At 43.1% G+C, this 22,292-nt stretch overlaps 1 protein-coding gene and 1 pseudogene across 1 annotated transcript in view; one reads left to right on the top strand and one right to left on the bottom strand.

The window, feature by feature from the left end:
• The window catches only part of LOC123723758 (C-Jun-amino-terminal kinase-interacting protein 2), a 154,278-nt gene that overhangs the window by 87,018 nt on the left and 44,968 nt on the right, over window positions 1-22,292 (bottom strand). The window lies entirely within an intron of this gene.
• On the top strand, window positions 13,303-19,177 carry LOC123723760 (gastricsin-like; annotated as a pseudogene).

The raw sequence follows: 22,292 nt of genomic DNA on the forward strand, positions 1-22,292 counted from the left end.
ACCAGACTACACATAGAAATACATCAACATAGACCATAACTCAAAACCCAGAAATAATAAATCAAACGCCCTCCTAACTAACACACCACCCTGAACCACATAAAACAAATACCCTCTGCCACGTCCTGACCAAACTAAAATGACAATTAACCCTTATACTGGCCAGGACGTGACAGTACCCCCCCCTTAAAGGTGCTAACCCCGGAAGCACCTTAAGAAAAACAACCCCAAACAACAACAACAACAAAAAATCCCCCCTACTAAAGGGAGGGAAGGGAGGGTGGCTGCCGTCAATGACGGCACTGTGCTACACCCCCCCTCCCCAACCCACCTATATCTGGAGGTGGCTCCGGTTCTGGCCGTTCCAGGCAGTCGGGCCACTCTGGCATCGCCGGGGGGCAGTCGGGGCAGTCTGGCAGTTCGGGGCAGTCTGGCAGCTCGGGGCAGTCTGGCAGCTCGGGGCAGTCTGGCAGCTCGGGGCAGTCTGGCCACTTTGGCAGCTCGGGGCAGTCTGGCCACTCTGGCAGCTCCGGGCAGTCTGGCCACTCTGACATCTCCGGGCAGTCTGGCCACTCTGACATCTCCGGGCAGTCTGGCCACTCTGACATCTCTGGGCAGTCTGGCCACTCTGACATCTCCGGGCAGTCTGGCCACTCTGACATCTCCGGGCAGTCTGGCCACTCTGACATCTCCGGGCAGTTTGGCCACTCTGGCAGCTCCTGACTAGTGGGTGGCTCTGGCGACTCTTCACTGACGGGCGGCTCTGGCGATTCCTCACTGACGGGCGGCTCTGGCGACTCTTGACTGACGGGCAGTTCTGGCGACTCTTGACTGACGGGCAGTTCTGGCGACTCTTGACTGGCAGGCAGCTCTGGTGACTGTTGACTGGCGGACAGCTCTGGCGACTTTAGACTGGCGAGGCTGGGTTTACGCACTAGATGCCTTGTGCGTGGTGCTGGTACTGGGCATACCAGACTGGGAACACGCACCTCCAGGCTAGTGCGGGGAGCGGGAACAGGACGAGTCGGACTGGGCTGACGTACTTCCGGGTCCGCACGAGAGACAGGAGCTGGAAACCTAGGGCTATGGAGGCGCACAGTCGGTCTTGATCTTACCTCCTGCACAACCCGTCCTGGCTGGATGGAACTAGTAGCCCTGTACGAGCGGGGTGCTTGTACAGGGCGGACTGGGCTGTGCAGGGGCCTGATGGTAGCCGTGCGTAGAGCGGGAGTTGGGTAGCCTGGTCCTCGGAGGCGTACCGGCGACCAGATGCGCTGCGCAGGCATCCTCCTACCAGGCTGGATGCCCGCTCTAGCACGGTACCTGCGAGGGGCTGGAATAACGCGCACCGGACTGTGCATGCGTATGGGTGAGATAGTGCGCTCCTCAGCGAAACATGGCGCTCTCCACCTCATACGCTCCTCCATATAACCACGGGTAGCTGGCTTCCGGCTCTTCCTAGGCCTAGCCAAACTACCCGTGTGCCCCCCCCAAAAAATGTATTGTGGGTGCCTCTCGTGCTTCACCGCCAGTCGTGATCCTCGGAAACGTTCCCGGTCCTTACCAGCCATTCTCCATGGGCCCTCTCCGGCCATAACTTGCTCCCATGTCCATCTCTCCCGATTGTCCAAATCAAAATTCCTCTGCTCCTTCCTCTGCTGCTTGGTCCTGGTTTGGTGGGAGATTCTGTCAGGGATTTCTTCGTCGGAGGACGATATAGCGAAATCATCGTCGGAAAAAGATTACCAAAATGCAGCAGGGTTGTGATAGTTCATTTTTTGAACATTTAATAAACTCAAAAAACAAACATACAAAAATAACAAAGACGAACTCACGATTTACAGACAGTCCTGTTAGGCTTACACACGCTAAACATGAAACAATCTCCCACAAATACACAGACAAACACACCCAACTAATATAGGACTTCCAATCAAAGGCAACACCACACAGCTGCCTTCAATTGGAAGTCCACCCCAATTAACTCAACATAGAAACAGATCAACCAGACTACACATAGAAATACATCAACATAGACCATAACTCAAAACCCGGAAATAATAAATCAAACGCCCTCCTAACTAACACACCACCCTGAACCACATAAAACAAATACCCTCTGCCACGTCCTGACCAAACTAAAATGACAATTAACCCTTATACTGGCCAGGACGTGACAGTACTCCTTAAAGGTGCTAACCCGGAAGCACCTTAAGAAAAACAACCCCAAACAACAACAAAACAAATACCCACTGTCACGTCCTGGCCAGTATGAGGGTAATTTTTATTTTAGTTTGGTCAGGACGTGGTAGAGGGTATTTGTTTTGTTGTTGTTTGGGGTTGTTTTTCTTAAGGTGCTTCCGGGGTTAGCACCTTTAAGGGGGGGGTACTGTCACGTCCTGCACTCTTTTAACACACCACACACACATCATAAACTGGCTTAAAATGTCAGGAGCAGAGATAGCAGACACACACACATACACACACATTTGTGAAACACACACACGAGTTTGGGATTTCACCCCAGTCCTAATGTACCTGACCCCTCCACCCTTCAAAGGGGAGCATCTCTTTGACTCATGTCCACACAGATTGCTCCGACCCTGGGGAAGCCTGCTCTGAGATATGGCCTGTCACTGTCTGTCTGTCACTGTCTGTCTGGGTCTGTGCCTCATTCACCAGACGCACAAGACACAAGAACTCACACAAGAACCGCTTTGCTCTCTAAACAGACAGAGGAGTTCAGCACTATTCTCTATTTTTTCAGGTCCCCAGTTTACAGACATAACAGTGCTTAAATGACTTCATCATCCTGTTTTCTTAGTTTCTATAAAACATCTGTATATCTGTGGTCCATTAGTTCCAACAGAGGCTCAGCTCTCTACTCAGCCCTCTACTCCATTAGTAAGAGACTGTGTGAGGCTCAGAGGGAAATGCTGCATTGCAGGTTTTCTAGTGAGGACAGGACAGTCCAGACAGGGCCTAGTACAGATGTATACAGAGCCACTGTGAAGCAGGGTAGGTCAGAAAATACATCGGGGGTAGAAATGTGAAGCTAGATAACTGTCTAAATCAGGGCAGAACTGCATACCTTATCAAAGCTCAATCAGTAATAAAATCAGTGCTAAATCAACAATCATGACTAGTTCACACACACACACACACACACACACACACACACACACACACACACACACACACGCACCACACACACACACCACACACACACCACACACAGCTCCTGACCAGCAGCAGCCTACAGGGTGAAACAGAGACAGAATTTGGTATGTCATCAAATATGAAGTGCTGTCTGAAATAAACTATTCAGGCCTTTGTGAGCGCTCTTTACTGTAATAAAAAAGCACTTACAGGACTGTTGTTTCTGTATCAGTGTGTGTATAAAAGATACCCAATTATGTTAATATTAAAAAAGACAACTTGGTAAATATCTGGAGAAGTATTTCCCTGCACATTGTTATTCATGACCTTGGAGAGGTGTTCATATCTCAGTGTATTGTGCTTTACATCTGTATTACTGATTAACACTAAGTGCTTATTATGCAGTAGCTAGGGGATTTCCAATGACACAGCCAAAACAATGGACATCTCCATGTTTTGAAACAAATACACAGTTGTGGAAAAAGTACTGAATTGTCATACTTGAGTAAAAGTAAAGATACCTTCATAGAAAATGGCACAGGTAAAACTGAAAGTCAACCAGTAAAATATTACTTGAGTAAAAATCTAAAAGATTTGGTTTTAAAAATACCTAAGTATCAAAAGTAAATGTAATTGCTAAAATATACTTAAATATCAAAAACAAAAGTAAAAGTATGAACAACTTAAAAATCCTTATATTAAGAAAATTAGACGGCACTATTTTCGTGTTTTTTAAATTACGGATAGCCAGTGGCTCACTCCAACACTCAGGCATCATTTACAAACGAAGCATTTAGTGAGTCCGCCAGATCAGAGGCAGTAGGGATGGCCACGGATGTTCTCTTGATAAGTGTGTAAATTGGACCATTTTCCTGTCCTGCTAAGTATTCAAAATGTACTTCTGGGTGTCAGGGTGTAGAAAGTAAATTTTCTTTAGGAATGTAGTGAAGTCAAAGCAAACGTTGTCAACAATATAGTCAAGTAAAGTACAGATACTGTACCTCAAAAAACTACTTAAGTAGTAATTTAAAGTATTTTTACTGCAAATACTGTACATTTACTTTTAATTAAAAGAGACTGTGGAAACTATTTATCTCCTCTCTCTCTTTCTTTATCATCTCTCTCTCTACCTCTCATCTTTCACACACCAAAATGTTGCTACATCTTTTCAAATGTTTCTGTAGTTGATGGCTCCAGAATTGTAGTACAATTGTGGTGTGATGTCTGCCTGAAAGTCACCTATAAAGTGTAATTAAAACCTAACAGTATACAGTATTTCACACATGTTGACTAAACATCAGATCACATCGTATTTCTACATACCATTAATAATAACACTGTGGACTATTTTTGGCAGGTGTTAAGGCGGCGCTAGTGTCAAAAACACATTCTTGGGCAATTTTGACTTTTAAAAGCCAGAGCTCTGCTGCCAGTAATTTACCTGTCTTATATCAGCTTGCTTGTGCTGAGGTGGGAGGGGTGGACATATTGTAGGTGTGTCTTTAAAAACGTGTCCCAAAGTGCCCATTTCAAGCAGAGCTACTGGTGATATTTAACACTCACTGGTCGCTGGTCTTTGCGGTAAGACAATTGGTTATGGCATCGATTTTCCCAGTGGGGGCGCACAGTAGCCTTGTAGACAGTGATCTGGCAGAGTTACTCCACCTCAAAAATTCCATTTGGCTAAAGGCTCGGCACACACATACTCAGGCTGACTGGCTCTTTTCAGGCAAATGAGAAATAAGTGCACTCAGGCTATCCGGAAGGCCAAAGGTAGTTACTTTAAAGAGCAGTTCTCTCTCTGTTGATCTAATCACAAGAATAAAACCTCCTCCTCACAGCTGCCCATGTCCCTTTATGTTGATGATGTGGTTGTTACTGACAAGGAGCGCATGGTTGAGCTCTTTAATCACCACTTCATTAAGTCAGCATTCCTATTTGACTCAGCCATGCCTCATTGCCTGTCCAACATTTCCTCATCTCCCACCCCTTCTAATGCGACTAGCCCCTATGCTCCTCCCTTTTTTCCCCTGCCCCGCTACAAAGTTTCTCCCTGCAGGCAGTCAGTGAGTCCGAGGTGCTAAAGGAGCTCCTTAACTTGACCCCAAAAAACCATTTGGGTCAGATGGTTTAGATCCATTATTCTTTAAAGTTGCAGCCCTTATCATCTCCAAGCTTATCTCTGAACTTTTTAACCTATCTCTCCTCTCTGGGGAGGTTCCAATTGCTTGGAAGGCATCCACGGTACATCCTTTATTTAAAGGGGGAGATCAAGCTGATCCTAACTGTTATAGGACAATTTCTATTTTGCCATGTTTATCTAAAGTGTTGGAAAAACTTACTGGCTTTCTTGCTGTCAATAGTATTCTCTCTGGTATTAAGTCTGGTTTCTGCTCAGGTTATGGTCGTGTTACTGCAACCTTAAAGGTCCTAAATGATGTCACCATTGCCCTTAATTCTAAGCAATGGTGTGCTGCTATTTTTATTGACTTGGCCAAAACTTTGATAAGGTAGACCATTCCATTCTTGTGGGCCGGCTAAGGAGTATTAGTGTCTCTGAGGGGTCTTTGGCCTGGTTTGCTAACTACCTCTCCCAAAGAGTGCAGTGTATAAAGTCAATATCTGCTGTCTCAGCCACTGCCTGTCAACAAGGGAGTACCCCAAGGCTCGATCCTAGGCCCCACGCTCTTCTCAATTTACATTAACAACATAGCTCAAGCAGTAAGAAGCTCTATCATCAATTTATATGCAGATGATACAGTGTTATACTCAGCTGGCCCCTCCCCGGATTTTGTGTTAAACACTCTACAACAAAGCTTTCTTAGTGTCCAACAAGCTTTCTCTGCCCTTATCCTTGTTCTGAACACCTCCAAAACAAAGGTCATGTGGTTTGGTAAGAAGAATGCCCCTCTCCCCACTGGTATGATTACTACCTCTGAGGGTTTAGAGCTTGAGGTAGTCACCTCATACAAGTACTTGGGAGTATGGCTAGACGGTACATGGTCCTTTTCTCAGCACATATCAAAGTTGCAGACTAAGGTTAAATCTAGACTTGGTTTCCTCAATCGTAATCGCTTCTCTTCCACCCCAGCTGCCAGAATAACCCTGATTCAGATGACCATCCTACCATGCTAGAATACAGAGATGTAATGTATAGATCGGCAGGTAAGAGTGCTCTCGAGCGGCTAGATGTTCTTAACCATTCGACCATCAGATTTGCCACCAATGCTCCTTATAGGACACATCACTGCACTCTCTACTCTTCTGTAAACTAGTCATCTCTGTATACCTGTTGCAAGAGCCACTGGTTGATGCTTATTTATTAAACCCTCTTAGGCCTCACTCCCACCATCTGAGATACCTACTACAGCCCTCATCCTCCACATACAACACCCGTTCTGTCCCCAAAGCTGTCACATTCGTCATATGGAGTAGACCAAAACGCAGCGGGAATGTGTATGCTCATCTTCTTATTTATTAAAGAAATGAAACAAAACACTTGAACAAAACAACAACGAAAAACAGCCCGGTAAGGACAAATCACTATACGGAGAAACAACTACCCACAAATCCCACAGAAAAACACCCCTATTAAATAGGACCTTCAATTAGAGGCAATGAGGAACAGCTGCCTCCAATTGAAGGTCAACCCAATAAACTAAGCATAGAAATAGAATAACTAGACACAGACATAGAAATAGACTAACATAGAATATTTCCCAACAAACCCCGAAACACACTAAACAAACACCCCCTGCCACGCCCTGAGCAAACTACAATAACAAACAACCCCTTTCACTGGTCAGGACGTGACAAAAGCACACACAACCTGGGTCTCTCCTCTTTTCAGTTCGCTGCAGCTAGCGACTGGAATGAGCTGTAAAAGACTCTCAAACTGGACAGTTTTATCTCTTCATTCAAAGACTCAATCATGGACACTCTTACTGACAGTTGTGGCTGCATTGCGTATTGTTGTCTCTACATTCTTGTCTTTGTGCTGTTGTCTGTGCCCAATAACGTTTGTACCATGTTTTGTGCTGCTACCATGTTGTGCTGCTGCCATGTTGTATTGCTACCATGTTGTTGTCATGTTGTGTTTCTACCATGCTGTGTTTTCCTGTGTTGCTGCCATGCTATGTTGTTGTCTTAGGTATCTCTTTATGTAGTGTTCTGGTGTCTCTCTTGTTGTGATGTGTGTTCTGTCCTATATTTATTATCCCAGCCCCCGTCCCCGCAGGGGAGGCCTTTTTCATTTTGGTAGGCCGTCATTGTAAATAAGAATTTGTACTTATTAACTGACTTGCCTAGTTAAATAAAGGTTGAATAAAATCGGTAGCCTATAACCAATGTTTCATTAAAATATAATGAGCAGCAAAACAGTCAACAGACATTCCTGTTTTTTCTTCATATACATGGTGATAGTAGGCTAATATTATTATAATAGAGTTTAACGTTTGGGCATTGTCCAATTGTTCTTGGCTCGAATATGCAGTGCATTTAAGAAATGCAAATGCAATGTGTGTAGACAAATATTTCCATGTTAAAGTCAATAACAAAAACTAGATTAGCTACATGTTTGTTATAACTAGGCCTATTGTAGGGTTACTGTATACTATATAATAAACTGTGTTCAATGGATAGGAAAAACATCCATGCCTCAGGTCGAAGGGCCCTTAGTCCTACATGTGTACACATTGCCTTATGCTCATAGAACAAGACATTCGATTCATGATATCGTGTTTTTGACCAAATGCTATGAAGAAACATTGCTGTTTTAAAAACAGATTGATTGTTTTTCATTTAATTTGATTAAAAACCAAACTTATTAGAAAGATTCACTGTCCATGAGTTTATGTTGAGAACGGACATGGCTCGAATGCAATGGAATATCTTCTGCTATTTCTGGAGAAGTGCAAATATGATGTAAAACAAATTCTCTGACAATTTACACATCAAAGAAAAGTGTCTCAGCTCAACGGAAAATCTACGGTGGCAATTTACTTGACACTTTGTATGAATGGAAACTAATGATGATGTAGCCTGTTGTTATTTTATTTGTTTGCTATTTAGGTTATCCAAAAGTCTCTGGCATGGTCATTTATTATCAAGATCAGGGGTACAATATCCTAGACTTTCCATATTTGAAATATGTACTGTAACGAAACCAACTCAATCGTGGAGATTGAGTTACTTGTGCCAGAAGGGTGTGTGCTGAAATCCAACCCACGCCAACACGGTAGACATATACAGAACCAATCAAAAGTTTGGACACACCAACTAATTTCTTTTTTTCTTCTATTTTCTACAACTTGTGTGAAGAAATCAAAACTATGAAATAACACATATGGAATCATGTAGTAACCAAAAAAGTGTTAAACAAAAATATATTTTATATTTTACGTTCCTCAAAGTGCCACCCTTTGCCTTGATGAAAGCTGTACACACTCTTGGCATTCTCTCAACCAGCTTCACCTGGAATACTTTTCCAACAGTCTTGAAGGAGTTCCCATATGCTGAACTTGTTGGCTGCTTTTCCTTCACTCTGCGGTCGAACTCATCCCAAACCATCTCAATTGGGTTGAGGTTGAGTGATTGTGGAGGCCAGGTCATTTGACGCAGCACTCCATCACTCTCCTTGGTCAAATAGCCCTTACACAGCCTGGAGGTGTGTTTTGGGTCATTGTTCTGTTGAAAAACAAATGATAGTCCCACTAAGCGCAAACCAGATGGGATGGCGTATCGTCGCAGAATCCTGTGGTAGCCATGCTGGTGAAGTGTGCCTTGAATTATAAATAAATCACTGACAATGTCACCAGCAAAGCACCCCCACACCATCACACCCCCTCCTCCATACTTCACGGTGGGAAGCACACATGCAGAGATCATTTGTTCACTTATCAAAAATCTCAAATTTGGACTCATCACACCCATGGACAAATTTCCACCAGTCTAATGTCCATTGCTTGTGTTTCTTGGCCCAAGCAAGTTTCTTCCTCTTATTGGTGTCCTTCAGTAGTGTTTTTTTTGCAGAAATTTGACCATGAATGCCTGATTCATGCAGTCTCCTCTGAACAGTTGATGTTGAGATGTGTCTGTTACTTGAAGTCTGTGCAGCATTTATTTGGGCTGCAATCTGAGGTGCAGTTGACTCTAATGAACTTAACATCTGCAGCAGAGGTAACTCTGGGTCTTCGTTTCCTGTGGTGGTCCTCATAAGAAGCAGTTTCATCATAGCTCTTGATGGTTTTTGTGACTACACCTGAGGAAACATTCAAAGTTCTTGAATTTCCTTGAAAGTTCTTGACCTTCATGTCTTAAAGTAATGATGGACTATCATTTCTCTTTGCTTATTTGAGCTGTTTGAGGCTGCTCCATGTCACGTTCTGACCTTAGTATGAGGTCATTTTTCCATAGTAGATTGGTCAGGGCGTGACAGGAGGGTGTTTCTGTCTATGTATTTTGGGTTTTCTGTTTTCTATGTGGGTTGTCTAAAATGTCGTTCTATGTTGTATTTTCTAGGTTGGTGCGGGTATGGTTTCCAATCAGAGGCAGGTGTTTTTCGTTGACTCTGATTGGAAGCTATACTTAGGCAGCCTATTTTCATTAGGTTTTGTGGGTGGTTGTTTTCCGTTTCGTTGTTTGTACCTGACGGGACTGTTATTGGTCATTTAGTTATTTTTGCAAAGTGTTTTCATTAAAAGTAAATATGAGCACTTCACACGCCGCATTTTGGTCTCCATTAGACGACTCTTATTACACTCCAAAACATCACAGGGGTAAAAGAGGTATTCGGAGTGGACTTCAAGTCCAACTCAGGAGGCCTGCACACCATCCACCGTTTCCGAGTATATTACTCGCTAATGTTCAGTTTCTGGATAATAAAGTAGACGAGCTCAGGGCGAGGATCTTCCTGAGAGATATTAAGGATTGTAACATACTCTGTTTCACGGAAACATGGCTCTCTCGGTATATCATCTCCCTGTCCATACAGCCAGCTGGGTTCTCAGTATATCGCTCAGACAGGAATAAAGAACTATCCGGGAAGAAGAAAGGCAGGGGTGTATGTTTCATGATTAACTACTCATGATATGATTGTGATAACATACAGAAACTCAAGTCCTTTTGTTCACCCGACCTAAAATACCTCACAATCAAATGTCAATTGTATTATGGGGCTGAAGTTAGCCTAGTGGGTAGAGCGTTGGACTTGTAACCGAAAGGTTGCACAATCAAATCCCTGAGCTGACAAGGTCAAATCTGTCATTCTGACCGTAAACAAGGCACTGTTCCTAGGCTGTCATTGAAAATAAGAGTTTGTTCTTAACTGACTTCCCTAGTTAAATAAAGGTAAAATAAAAAAATTACCTTCCAAGAGATTTATTTTTGGTTATCGACACAGCCGTGTATATTCCCCCTCAAGCCGATACCACAACGGCCCTCAAAGATCCACACTGGACTTTACGCAAACTGGAAACCACATATCCTGAGGCTGCATTTATTGTAAATCTGAGGAAAGTAAATCTGAGGAAAATGCTACTGAACTTCTATCAACACATTGACTGTAGTACTCCCACTGGGAAAACATTGGATCATTGCTACTCAACTTTTCAAAATGCCTACAAGGCCCTCCCCCACCCTATGTTAGTACAGAGACAAAGTGGAGTCCCAATTATGTGGCAGGATCTACAGGCAATCACGGATTACAAAGGGAAAACCAGCCACGTCGCAGACACCGACATCTTGCCTCCGGACAAGCTAAACACCTTCTTCGCCCACTTTGAGGATAACACAGTGCGACCGACGCGGCCCACGACCAAGGACTGTGGGCTCAGCTTCCCCGTGGCTGACGTGAGTAAGACGTTTAAGCGTTTTAACCCTCGCAAGGCTGCTGGCCCAGATGGCATCCCTAGCCGTGTCCCTCAGAGCATGTGCAGACCAGCTGGCTGGAGTGTTTACGGACATATATAATCTCTCCCTATCCCAGTCTGCTGTCCCAATTGCTTCAAAATGTCCATAATTGTTGCTGTACCCAAGAAAGCAAGGGTAACTGAATTAAATGACTATCGCCCTAAAGCACTCACTTCTGTCATCATGAAGTGCTTTGAGAGACAAGTTAAGGATCATATCACCTCTATCTTACCTGACACCATAGACCCACTTCAATTTGCTTACCGCCCCAATAGATCCAGAGACGTTGCAATCGCCATCACAATGCACACCACCCTATCCCATCTGGACAAGAGGAATACCTATGTAAGAATGCTGTTCATTGACTATTGCTCAGGCTTCAACACCATAGCACCCTTCAAGCTCATCATTAAGCTCAGGGCCTTGGGTCTGAACCCCGTCCTGTTCAACTAGGTCCTGGACTTCCTGATGGGCCGCCCCCAGGTGGTGAAGTTAGAAAACAACACCTCCACTTCGCTGATCCTCAACACAGGGACCCCACAAGGGTGCGTGCTCAGCACCCTCTTGCACTCCCTGTTCACCAATGACTGCATGGCCACACTCGCCTCCAACTCAATCATCAAGTTTGCAGACTAAACAAAAGTAGTAGGCTTGATTACCAACAATGATGAGACAGCCTACAGGGAGGAGGTGAGGGCCCTGGGAGAGTGGTGCCAGGAAAGTGGTGCCAGGTCCTCGGCATACACATCAAATTTGTCTTGGCCCCTAAAACCCTCACAAACTTTTATAGATGCACAATCGAGAGCATCCTGTCAGGCTGTATCACTCCCTGGTATGACAAATACACCCCCCGGAACCGCAGGGCTCTCCAGAGGGTGGTGTGGTCTGCCCAAAGCATCACCAGGGGCAAAATACCTGCCCTCCAGGACACCTACAGCAGCCGATGTCACAGGAAAGCCAAAAAGATAATCAAGGACAACAATCACCCAAGCCACAGCCTGTTCACCCCTCTATCATCCAGAAGGTGTGGTCAGTACAGGTGAATCAAAGCTGGGACCGAGAGACTGAAAACCAGCTTCAACTCAAGGCCATCCGACTGTTAAATAGTCATGACTAGCCGGCTTCGACACGGTTACATAACCCTGCACCTTAGAGGGGTGGCAGGTAGCCTAGTGGTTAGAGTGTTGGGCCAGTAACCGAAAGGTTGCTAGATCGAATTGCAGAACTGACAAGGAAAATTCTGTTGTTCTGCCCCTGAAAAAGGCAGTTAACCCACTGTTCCTAGGCCGCCATTGAAAATATGAATTTCTTCTTAACTGACTTGCCTAGTTAAATACAAAAATAGAAGAGGCTGCTGCCCTATATACTTGGAATCAAGGGCCAAATTAATAATTGAACACTAATTGTTTAAATACTGCTTTAATCATCTCATATGTATATACTGTATTCAATTCTATTGGATTTTATAGTTAATAGACTTTTTTCTATTGTATTATTGACTGTATGTTTGTTTATTCCATGTGTAACTCTGTGTTGTTGTTTGTGTCGCACTGCTTTGCTTTATCTTGGCCAGGTCGCAGTTGTAAATGAGAACTTGCCAACTTAGTTAAATAAAGGTGAAAAAAATATATATAATAATAATTTTAGTCAATGCCACTCCGACATTGTTCAATCTAATATTTATATATTTCTTAATTCCATTTTTTGTATACTTTTAGATTAGTTTGTCATGTGATCTGTTAGATACTTCTGCACTGTTGGAGCTAGGAACACAAGCATTTCGCTACACCCACTAAAACATCTGCTAAATATGTATACGTGACCAATGAAATTAATTGATTTTCATGTCAAGTCACTGAGCTCTTCGGTAAAGGCCATTCTACTGCCAATGTTTGTGTCTAGAGATTTCTCATAACTGTGGTTGTGAAAATAGTAAAAACACTTCTGACAGTGCTGAACCTATAGCGCTACCGTAAGCGAAAAGATTTACCATTGCCTTCGGTTTGTTAAAATAGAGCCCTGTATCTTATCTAATCTGGTCATCTCCCTTATAAAGGTTCAGTAAACTAATAGTAGTGTTTTGGTTAGCGCTGCTATCGGTACAGGGGAGTAGGGGCTTGCCTGCACACTGAATAGAGAATGTGGAGTCAGGGGAAAAAGGAGCTGATAGTCACCTACTTAAGTCTGATAAGGGATGTGTACACACACACTCACGCGTACCCATATCACACCCGCTTGCATTCATGTGTGCACATATGTATGTTTGGTACAGTATATAAGATCAGTCCTGACCCAAGCTAAGGTGTATCCACCACTGGTTGTGATTTCAGGAGTGACCATGAAGTGTCTCGTTATTGTGCTGGTATGTGCTGTGCTCGCTGAGGGAATCCACAGGTTAGTACTCACTTTATTTCTTTGTCACATTTTCACTCCAGTTGCTCTTTTTCATTAAATTCTCCCTAAAACACAATTTTCTTTTCTCATCTCTCATAGTCAATGATAACTCCTTGTCGCTCTCTCTACCCCTATTTGCATTTGCAGAGTTCGACTTCATATCTGAGTGCATCTGTGTTCTTGTTACCCTAGGATCCCTCTGGTGAAGCATAAGTCAATCCGTGAGAGAATGATGGAGAAGGGAGAACGCCTGCCCTACCAAGACCCCGCTCTCAAATACTTTCCTGACGAGTTCGCTGGCTCCACCACCATGTACATCAACAACTATGCTGACGTACGTACATGCTCTAAAACCCAAGCTTATGGTCTATCTAGAATGTTACTCAATGTCCTGCCTATATCTGTCCACAGTAGTCTATTTTCATATTCCAGAATGAAATTCTGATGTAGGCTAATGTATAAAATGTGAATTCTAGGTCTAACTAGATAACAACCATGTCACGATAACGTCTAACTCCATGAAGTAGAGTCTAAACCAAGCCAACCACTCTAGATCTGATGCGTTGTTTTCTGAATGTATTAGCAGCACCTCTATCTTTTGTCAACTGTATTATCCCTGTTGTGTTTTCCAGACCACTTACTATGGAGCCATCACCATCGGTACTCCCCCCAGTCCTTCCAGGTGTTGTTTGACACTGGCTCTGCCAACCTGTGGGTTGACTCTGTACTCTGCAACACTCAGGCCTGCAGTGAGTACAGCTGGACAGCTTCATGACAATATTACAACTACCTACTATGTGTATCAATTAACTGCTACTTCCTCAACAATAAATGTTACTAACTGTCCTACTACCACTACTACTACCTTTACTACTACTACTACTACAGTACTTCTAACTAGTACTACTACCATCAGAGATATTTAGGTCCATTATCACTGCTACACACTTCCCAGATAAATCAATTGTACACAGTATATTTCCTCTTTAAGTTGTTTGTGTCCCTTCCTCCTGCAGACACCCACACAAAGTTCAACCCCCAGCAGTCGTCCACCTACTCAGCTAATGGGCAAACTTTCTACCTGCCCTACGGAGCTGGCAGTCTCAGTGGAGTCTTCGGATACGACACCGTCAACGTGAGTTCCACCATAACAACCTTACAAATACTTAACTACTACCACAGTTATTCTTCACTACATGCAATAAAAAGCCACAACAGATACAGCCACAACAGTACATGTACTTCCATTCTAATAAAACCAACGTGTTTCCATGATGCTGAGTGTGTGTGTTGTTTGACACCTCTTTAGGTCGGTGGTATTGTCATCAACAACCAGGAGATTGGTCTGAGCACTGACGAGCCAGGTCAGAATTTTGTTGTGGCCCAGTTTGATGGTATCCTTGGCCTTTCCTATCCTTCCATCTCAGCCGGACAAGAAACTCCCGTCATGGACAACATGATGTCTCAGAACCTTCTGCAGGCTAACATATTTGCATTCTACATGACCAGGTCAGTACTCCTGCCATCACTTATACCACAAACATACCACTACTTATCACAAATATACCACTACTTACCACATATATACCACTACTTATCGCTAATATACCACTACCACTACTTACCACACATATACCACTACCAATACTTACCACATATGTACCACTATCAATACTTACCACACATAAACCACTACCAATACTTACCACAAATATACCACTACTTACCACATATACACCACAACCACTACTTACCACATATATACTACTACTTACCACACATATGCCCCTACCACTACTTACCACACATATACCACTACAGATGTCAGATCTTAATTGGACCCCTTTCGCCGCAAGAGGAAAATAATCCTGCAGAAGGAGGATTTGAATATCTGAATAATTATTTAGAATTGTACCAGTGGGCAGCTGGAAGCGTGTTTGTATACAAAGCAGTACTATACCTACATTCTACCTTATGTAGGCTACGTGAAGGCTACGGCGTGTCTCGTGTGAATCCTTATGTGGATTATAATAAACGGGCATATTCGTAGGGGGTAGATGTATTTTCGTTAGGGAAAAATCTGTTGTTTTACATTAACTGTTTTATTATATGTTGAATGCAAGCAATAGGCAGAATTAATTATTGTTTTCTTCAAATCCTGTGTGGTCCAGCGGTTACAGCCACTGACCCCGGCACATATATGTCAGAGTCGGCATGGGTTCAAATTCGGCCCACTGCCCTTTGACTCATGGATCAATGTCTATTTTTGACGCATTCATTTTGTGTGGTTACATGATTAAACCAGAAACAACTCAAAGGTTAACAGTTTAGGAATTCATTCTGAGTGGTTAAGTTTAGGGCTATGGTTTGGGGAAGGCTTAAAACAAAATAATACAAAATGACACGCCTATGTATCATCAGTATTCATAATATTCTTAATGCTCGCTAGAGCATTGTGATCTGCCATAGTGCAGTGGTCTAAGCAGCTCATACCGAACCTCATGAGTTTGCGCCCTGTGCTGAGCGATCTAGTTACCAGCCTGAGACTACATTAGACCCTCAAGTTAATTGCATTTATTTAAATGTTTTCAAGAAGTAAAATGAATCAACTAAATCGTCTTTGGATAGGCTCAAATGCATAAACATATTGACAGCTTTAAGAAACGAAATATTAAAGGCACACAATACAAGCTTCCAATTCACACCAAAGACCAGAACTATATTCACAAATTATACATAGCCTAACTATAAAACTCGGACAAGCATCCACACTGGAGGAAGGTTTATTGTTCCACAGCAGGCCTACATCTGTCAATCAGATGATGGCCCAAATCAGCTCATAAACTCAGCCAGGGAAACAAACAGTAGCGGTTTTCACACCTTTTCACACTTACTTCATTACCGCTCCCTAAAAGACGATGTCGGCGTTACCTTAGTCCTGCTTGCAACCAAAGTGTTTCAAGATATGTTCACCCTCTGGTTGGTATTGTAATAAGAACAACAGAGTACTTTTTGAGCAGACTAAGGGTGATGTATCTATTTGACAAGCATTCCATACAATAGAAATAAAGTATCCACTGTGGGAATTGACATGACACTAATGTTGGTGTAGCCTATAGTTACAATTTTATTGGTTTCCTATTTATGTTATCCAAAAGTGTCTGATATGGTCATTTCTTATCAAGATCGGGGGTAAAATATCCCTGGACTGTCCATATTTAAAATGTGTAAATAAATCTAGTAAATTGGGGGTGATTGAGTTATTTGTGCCAGAAAGGTATGGACTGGAATGGTAGGTCTATATGTGCTCGCAGAAGGCAGAAGCCCTAACCCACTACACCCCACGACTGAACTCAATTTTGAACTTAGGATACACCTGAAACTTCTCATAGCCTAGTGGAGACCAATATCTATCTTCTGTTATTAAGCTATATCAAACGACGGTTGTTTATGTGTAAGACTGCATTTCAGATACATGTTTGTACATTTGAATGTTGCAGTAATTTGACCCAGACCTAATGTTTCAGCGAGAGGATTTTGATATTTAAATAGCAAGCACTGATCGACTGCCCCAGCATGGACAGAAAGACAACTGCTCTTTTTCAGGGACCTACAAGGCTCATTTGGATTTCCTGATACAGCAGGAAAATGAGCAGTGACAAAAAAGTGATCAAGTTAAGATCTGACATCTGTACCCCTACCACTACTTACTTACCACACATATAATGTACTACTACCGGACCTCAATATAAAATACACACAGATATCACAGAACCTTCTGCAGACCAATGTGTTTGTTTTCTAGATGACCAGGTAATATATTTTAATGATGTACTTACATATTTATGTACATAATCAATGTTATATTCATTACTCCTGCTCCAGAAACTAAATCACTGATATAAGACTTAAGATTTTTGAGAAGAAAAGTGTCTTCTGTGAAGAGTGAACCATCTTCTTGCCAACCTCCTATCTATGTAAAACTGTTTGATGGCTTAAAACTTTTTCTGTGCAGGGACAGTCAGCAGGGCAGTGAGCTGTCGTTTGGAGAAGTGGACACCACCAAGTACCAGGGTCAGATCTACTGGACCCCCGTCACCTCCCAGACATACTGGCAGATCGGCATCCAAGGGTCAGGATCAACCACACCAACCAAACATACCTAACCATACACTGACATCAGAACCACCAGGAGCCTTCAAAAGCTGGGATGAAAAATGTCTAAGGCCGCTGTCAATGCTAGTCTGTCTGTCTGTCTGTCTGTCTGTCTGTCTGTCTGTCTGTCTGTCTGTCTGTCTGTCTGTCTGTTTGTCTGTTTGTCTGTCTGACACTAACCCTTGTAAATCTCCAGGTTCCAGATCAATGGTCAGGAGACAGGGTGGTGTGGGCAAGGCTGCCAGGCCATCGTGGATACAGGCACCTCCATGCTGACTGCACCCAGACAGATCTTGGGAACCCTGATGCAGTCCATTGGAGCCCAGCAGGACCAGTATGGACAGGTAGCAGGAAGCCATTATAAACCATTACAGACCAGTACTAACTGACACCATAAACCAGTGTAATCCAGAAAGTAGAGGATGGGGAAACCAGTGCAGACTAGAGTTAACCAGTTATGGGATGTTTTGTGTCACTCATGTCTGTGAATTGTTTGTTGATGTAGTACACAGTGAACTGTAACCAGATCAACAGCCTGCCTACTCTCACCTTCACCATCAATGGAGTCAACTTCCCCCTGCCGCCATCTGCATACATCCAGCAGGTGAGTTAGTGTGTGTCTGTCCGTGTGTTACCCTCTATGACTGATGTTAGGATAATGAAGGCCATTTTAGATGGCTCAAGCTGGTCCATAAGCCATGTGCATGCCTAAGCCATGTGTCAGTAGTGCATGTGTGTTTATCTGCCTGTGTGTGTGTGTGTGTATTGCACTCAACATGCGTGTTCTCCTCTCTATCCAGAACAACCAGGTCTGCTCTGTGGGGATCACCCCCACCTACCTGCCGTCCCAGAACGGACAGCCCCTGTGGATTTTGGGAGATGTATTCCTCATGCAGTACTACTCCGTCTACGACCGCACAGGCAACCAAGTGGGCTTTGCCACCGCAGCCTAAACCTGACCAACATGACCATGACCGCAAGCCATCACAGACACCAACAGTTCTTAGAAGTCTACCACCCCAAACCTCACACAGAATCTATTCCACCTCTGGCCATTCTAGAACAACAATCACCAAAGGCATCAATTCTGAATCACCCATAGCAACCTCTCTTATTTTAGAACACATATTACCCATAACAACCACTCTGGTCATTATAATACGCATATTACCCCTGGCAACCACTGTGGGTCAGTTTGGCTTTGGTCCAGTGGGGTTAAAGCAAGCATCGACGTCATTGGGTTAAAGCTGTGGTCTTTGTTAGATGCTAATATATTCAGTTCAGCTGTAAGGTTGTTTCCTTTCTACTCTGGCATTGCAATGACAACCTCCTAATTCCCAGACAACATCGGATGTGAACACAGGTTCAGCCATGTTGCTGATTGCATCATGATGCTGAGTTGCAATTCTGAGTTGAGTGAAAAGAAAATGACATACAGAAACACAGTGAAATATGAAAATATGATTTTTGACACTTAAATGCATTTCATCTCAAGACTGGATGTATTTGGTGTTTCTTTAGCTTCCATTTAGACTCAATAAACTGTTGAAGTGCACAATAATCCTATTTGTTTTGAATCCCTGTATCTGACACATCAAGCTCATGATGCCTGTAAGACTGAAATCTCACCTCACATTCACCACTGACTGTTGCCAGAAACTGCAACAAAAAACAAGAGCAGCTTTACCCAATTGGAGCCTGTAAATATTTCCAACCATCTACACATCTTACCTATTGAAATATTTATTACATAATGGCAGTAATAACTAAATATCACAGAGTCAAATATGCCATCTGTAATGAACACAAGGGGAGACAGAGAGCTGGTTTCAAGCGCAGGGCGCAGCAGGTGTTTATTGTAAAGGACCACAGGAGGAGGCAGGTAGCTGGGTCCAGGGGCAGGCAGAAGATCATACACAGGAGGAGGCAGGTAGCTGGGTTCAGGGGCAGGCAGAAGGTCATACACAGGAGGAGGCAGGTAGCTGGGTCCAGGGGCAGGCAGAATATCATACACAGGAGGAGGCAGGTAGCTGGGTTCAGGGGCAGGCAGAAGGTCATACACAGGAGGAGGCAGGTAGCTGGGTCCAGGGGCAGGCAGAAGGTCATACACAGGAGGAGGCAGGTAGCTGGGTCCAGGTGATTAGAATTCAGGTGATTGGGATTTGGAGAGTGAGCTGCATTCAGGGGATCTACGTGTTTGAGGGTGTGAGTTGGAAGCAATCGTTACACCATCTGTTAAGTCCTAAGTATCCTTTAATGAAAGCTTCAACATTTCATTTCAGGGGCTGGTGTGTGTGCATGTTTTTGTTTGTTTCCACACACACACACACACACACACACACACACACACACACACACACACACACACACACACACACACACACACACACACACACACACACACACACACACACAGTCACACACAGTCACACACACACACCATCATACACTGGCTTAAACTGATTATCAGGAGCAGAGATAGCAGAGACACACACACATTTGTGACACACACACACCAGTTTGTGATTTCACCCCAGTCCTCATGTACCTGACCCCTCCTCCCTTCAAAGGGGAGCATCTCTCTGACTCATGTCCACACAGATTGCTCCGACCCTGGGGAAGCCTGCTCTGAGATATGGCCTGTCACTGTCTGTCTGGGTCTGTGCCTCATTCACCACACAAGACACAAGAACTCACACACCCTCCATATTTTGCTTTGCTCTCTAAGCAGACAGAGGAGTTCAGCACTATTCTCTATTTTATCAGGTCCCCAGTTTACAGACATAACAGTGCTTAAATGACTTCATCATCCTGTTTTTTTAGTTTCTATAAAACATCTGTATATCTGTGGTCCATTAGTTCCAACAGAGGCTCAGCTCTCTACTCAGCCCTCTACTCCATTAGTAAGAGACTGTGTGAGGCTCAGAGGGGAAATGCTGCATTGCAGGTTTTCTAGTGAGGACAGGACAGTCCAGACAGGGCCTAGTACAGATGTATACAGAGCCACTGTGAAGTAGGGTAGGTCAGAAAATACATCGGGGGTAGAAATGTGAAGCTAGATAACTGTCTAAATCAGGGCAGAACTGCATACCTTATCAAAGCTCAATCAGTAATAAAATCAGTGCTAAATCAACAATCATGACTAGTTCACACACACACACACACACACACACACACACACACACACACACACACACACACACACACACACACACACACACACACACACACACACACACACACACACACACACACACACACACACACACACACACACACACACCAAATCACACGCACCACACACACACACACACACAGCTCCTGACCAGCAGGACAGAATTTGGTATGTCATCAAATATGAAGTGCTGTGTGAAAATAAACTATTCAGGCCTTTGTGAGCGCTCTTTACAGGACTGTTGTTTCTGTATCAGTGTGTGTAGAAACTATCTCCAATTATGTTAATATTAAAATAGACAACTTGGTAAATATCTGGAGAAGTATTTTCCAGCACATTGTTATTCATGACCTTTGAGAGGTGTTCATATCTCAGTGTATTGTGCTTTATATCTGTATTACTGATTAACACTAAGTGCTTATTATGCAGTAGCTAGGGGATTTCCAATGACACAGCCAAAACAATGGACAATACCTGCTGTTAACTTTAAAATGATTGGAATGAATTATCCAAAGAGAGTGTAAAGAAGATTTTTTGAGCCATTTTGAAACAAATACACAGTTGAAGAAGTACTCAAAAGTCATACTTGAGTAAAAGTAGAAAATGGGAAATGACTCAAGTAAATCTAAGTTACCCAGTAAAATACTGCTTGAGTTAAAGTCTAAAAGGATTTGGTTTTAATAAATTTAAGTATCAAAAGTAAATGTACTTTCTAGAATATGCTTAAGTATCAAAAGATTAGATTTGATTACAGTCATTTAGCAGCAATTTACAGTAATGAGTGCATACATTTTCATACTTTATTTCATAGAGCTCCTTCATGGGAATAGAACCCACAACCTTCACGTTGCAAGTGCCATGCGCTACCAACTGAGCTACAGCAAAAGTAAAAGACTAAATAATTTCAAATTCCTTAAATTAGGAAAATCAGACGGAACTATTTTTGTGTCTTTCGTATTTACGGATAACCAGCGGCACACTCCAACACTCAGCCATCATTTACAAACTAAGCATTTAAAGAGTCCGTCAGATCAGAGGCAGTAGGGATGACCACAGATGTTCTCTTGATAAGTGTGTAAATTGGACCATTTTCATGTCCTGCTAAGTATTAAAAATGTAATGAGTACTTTTGGATGTCAGGGAAAATGTATAGAGTAAAAAGTACATTTTCTTTAGGAATGTAGTGAAGTAAAAGTTGACAGAAATATAAATAGTGAGTCAAGTACAGATACCTCAAAAAGACTACTTAAGTAGCACTTTAAAGTACTTTTACTTAAGTACTTTACACCACTGCGAATACATTTACTTTTAATTAAGAGACAGGCGAAACTGTGCAAACGCTTTATCTCCTCTCTCTTTCATCTCTCTCTTTCATCTCTCTCTTTCTTTATCATCTCTCTCTACCTCTCATCTTTCACACACCAAAATGTTGCTACATCTTTTCAAATGTTTATTTAGTTGATGGCTCCTGAATTATAGTATAATTCTGGTGTGATGTCTG

The sequence above is a fragment of the Salmo salar genome, chromosome ssa17 (assembly GCF_905237065.1).
Source record: "Salmo salar chromosome ssa17, Ssal_v3.1, whole genome shotgun sequence".
Lineage (NCBI taxonomy): Eukaryota > Metazoa > Chordata > Actinopteri > Salmoniformes > Salmonidae > Salmo > Salmo salar.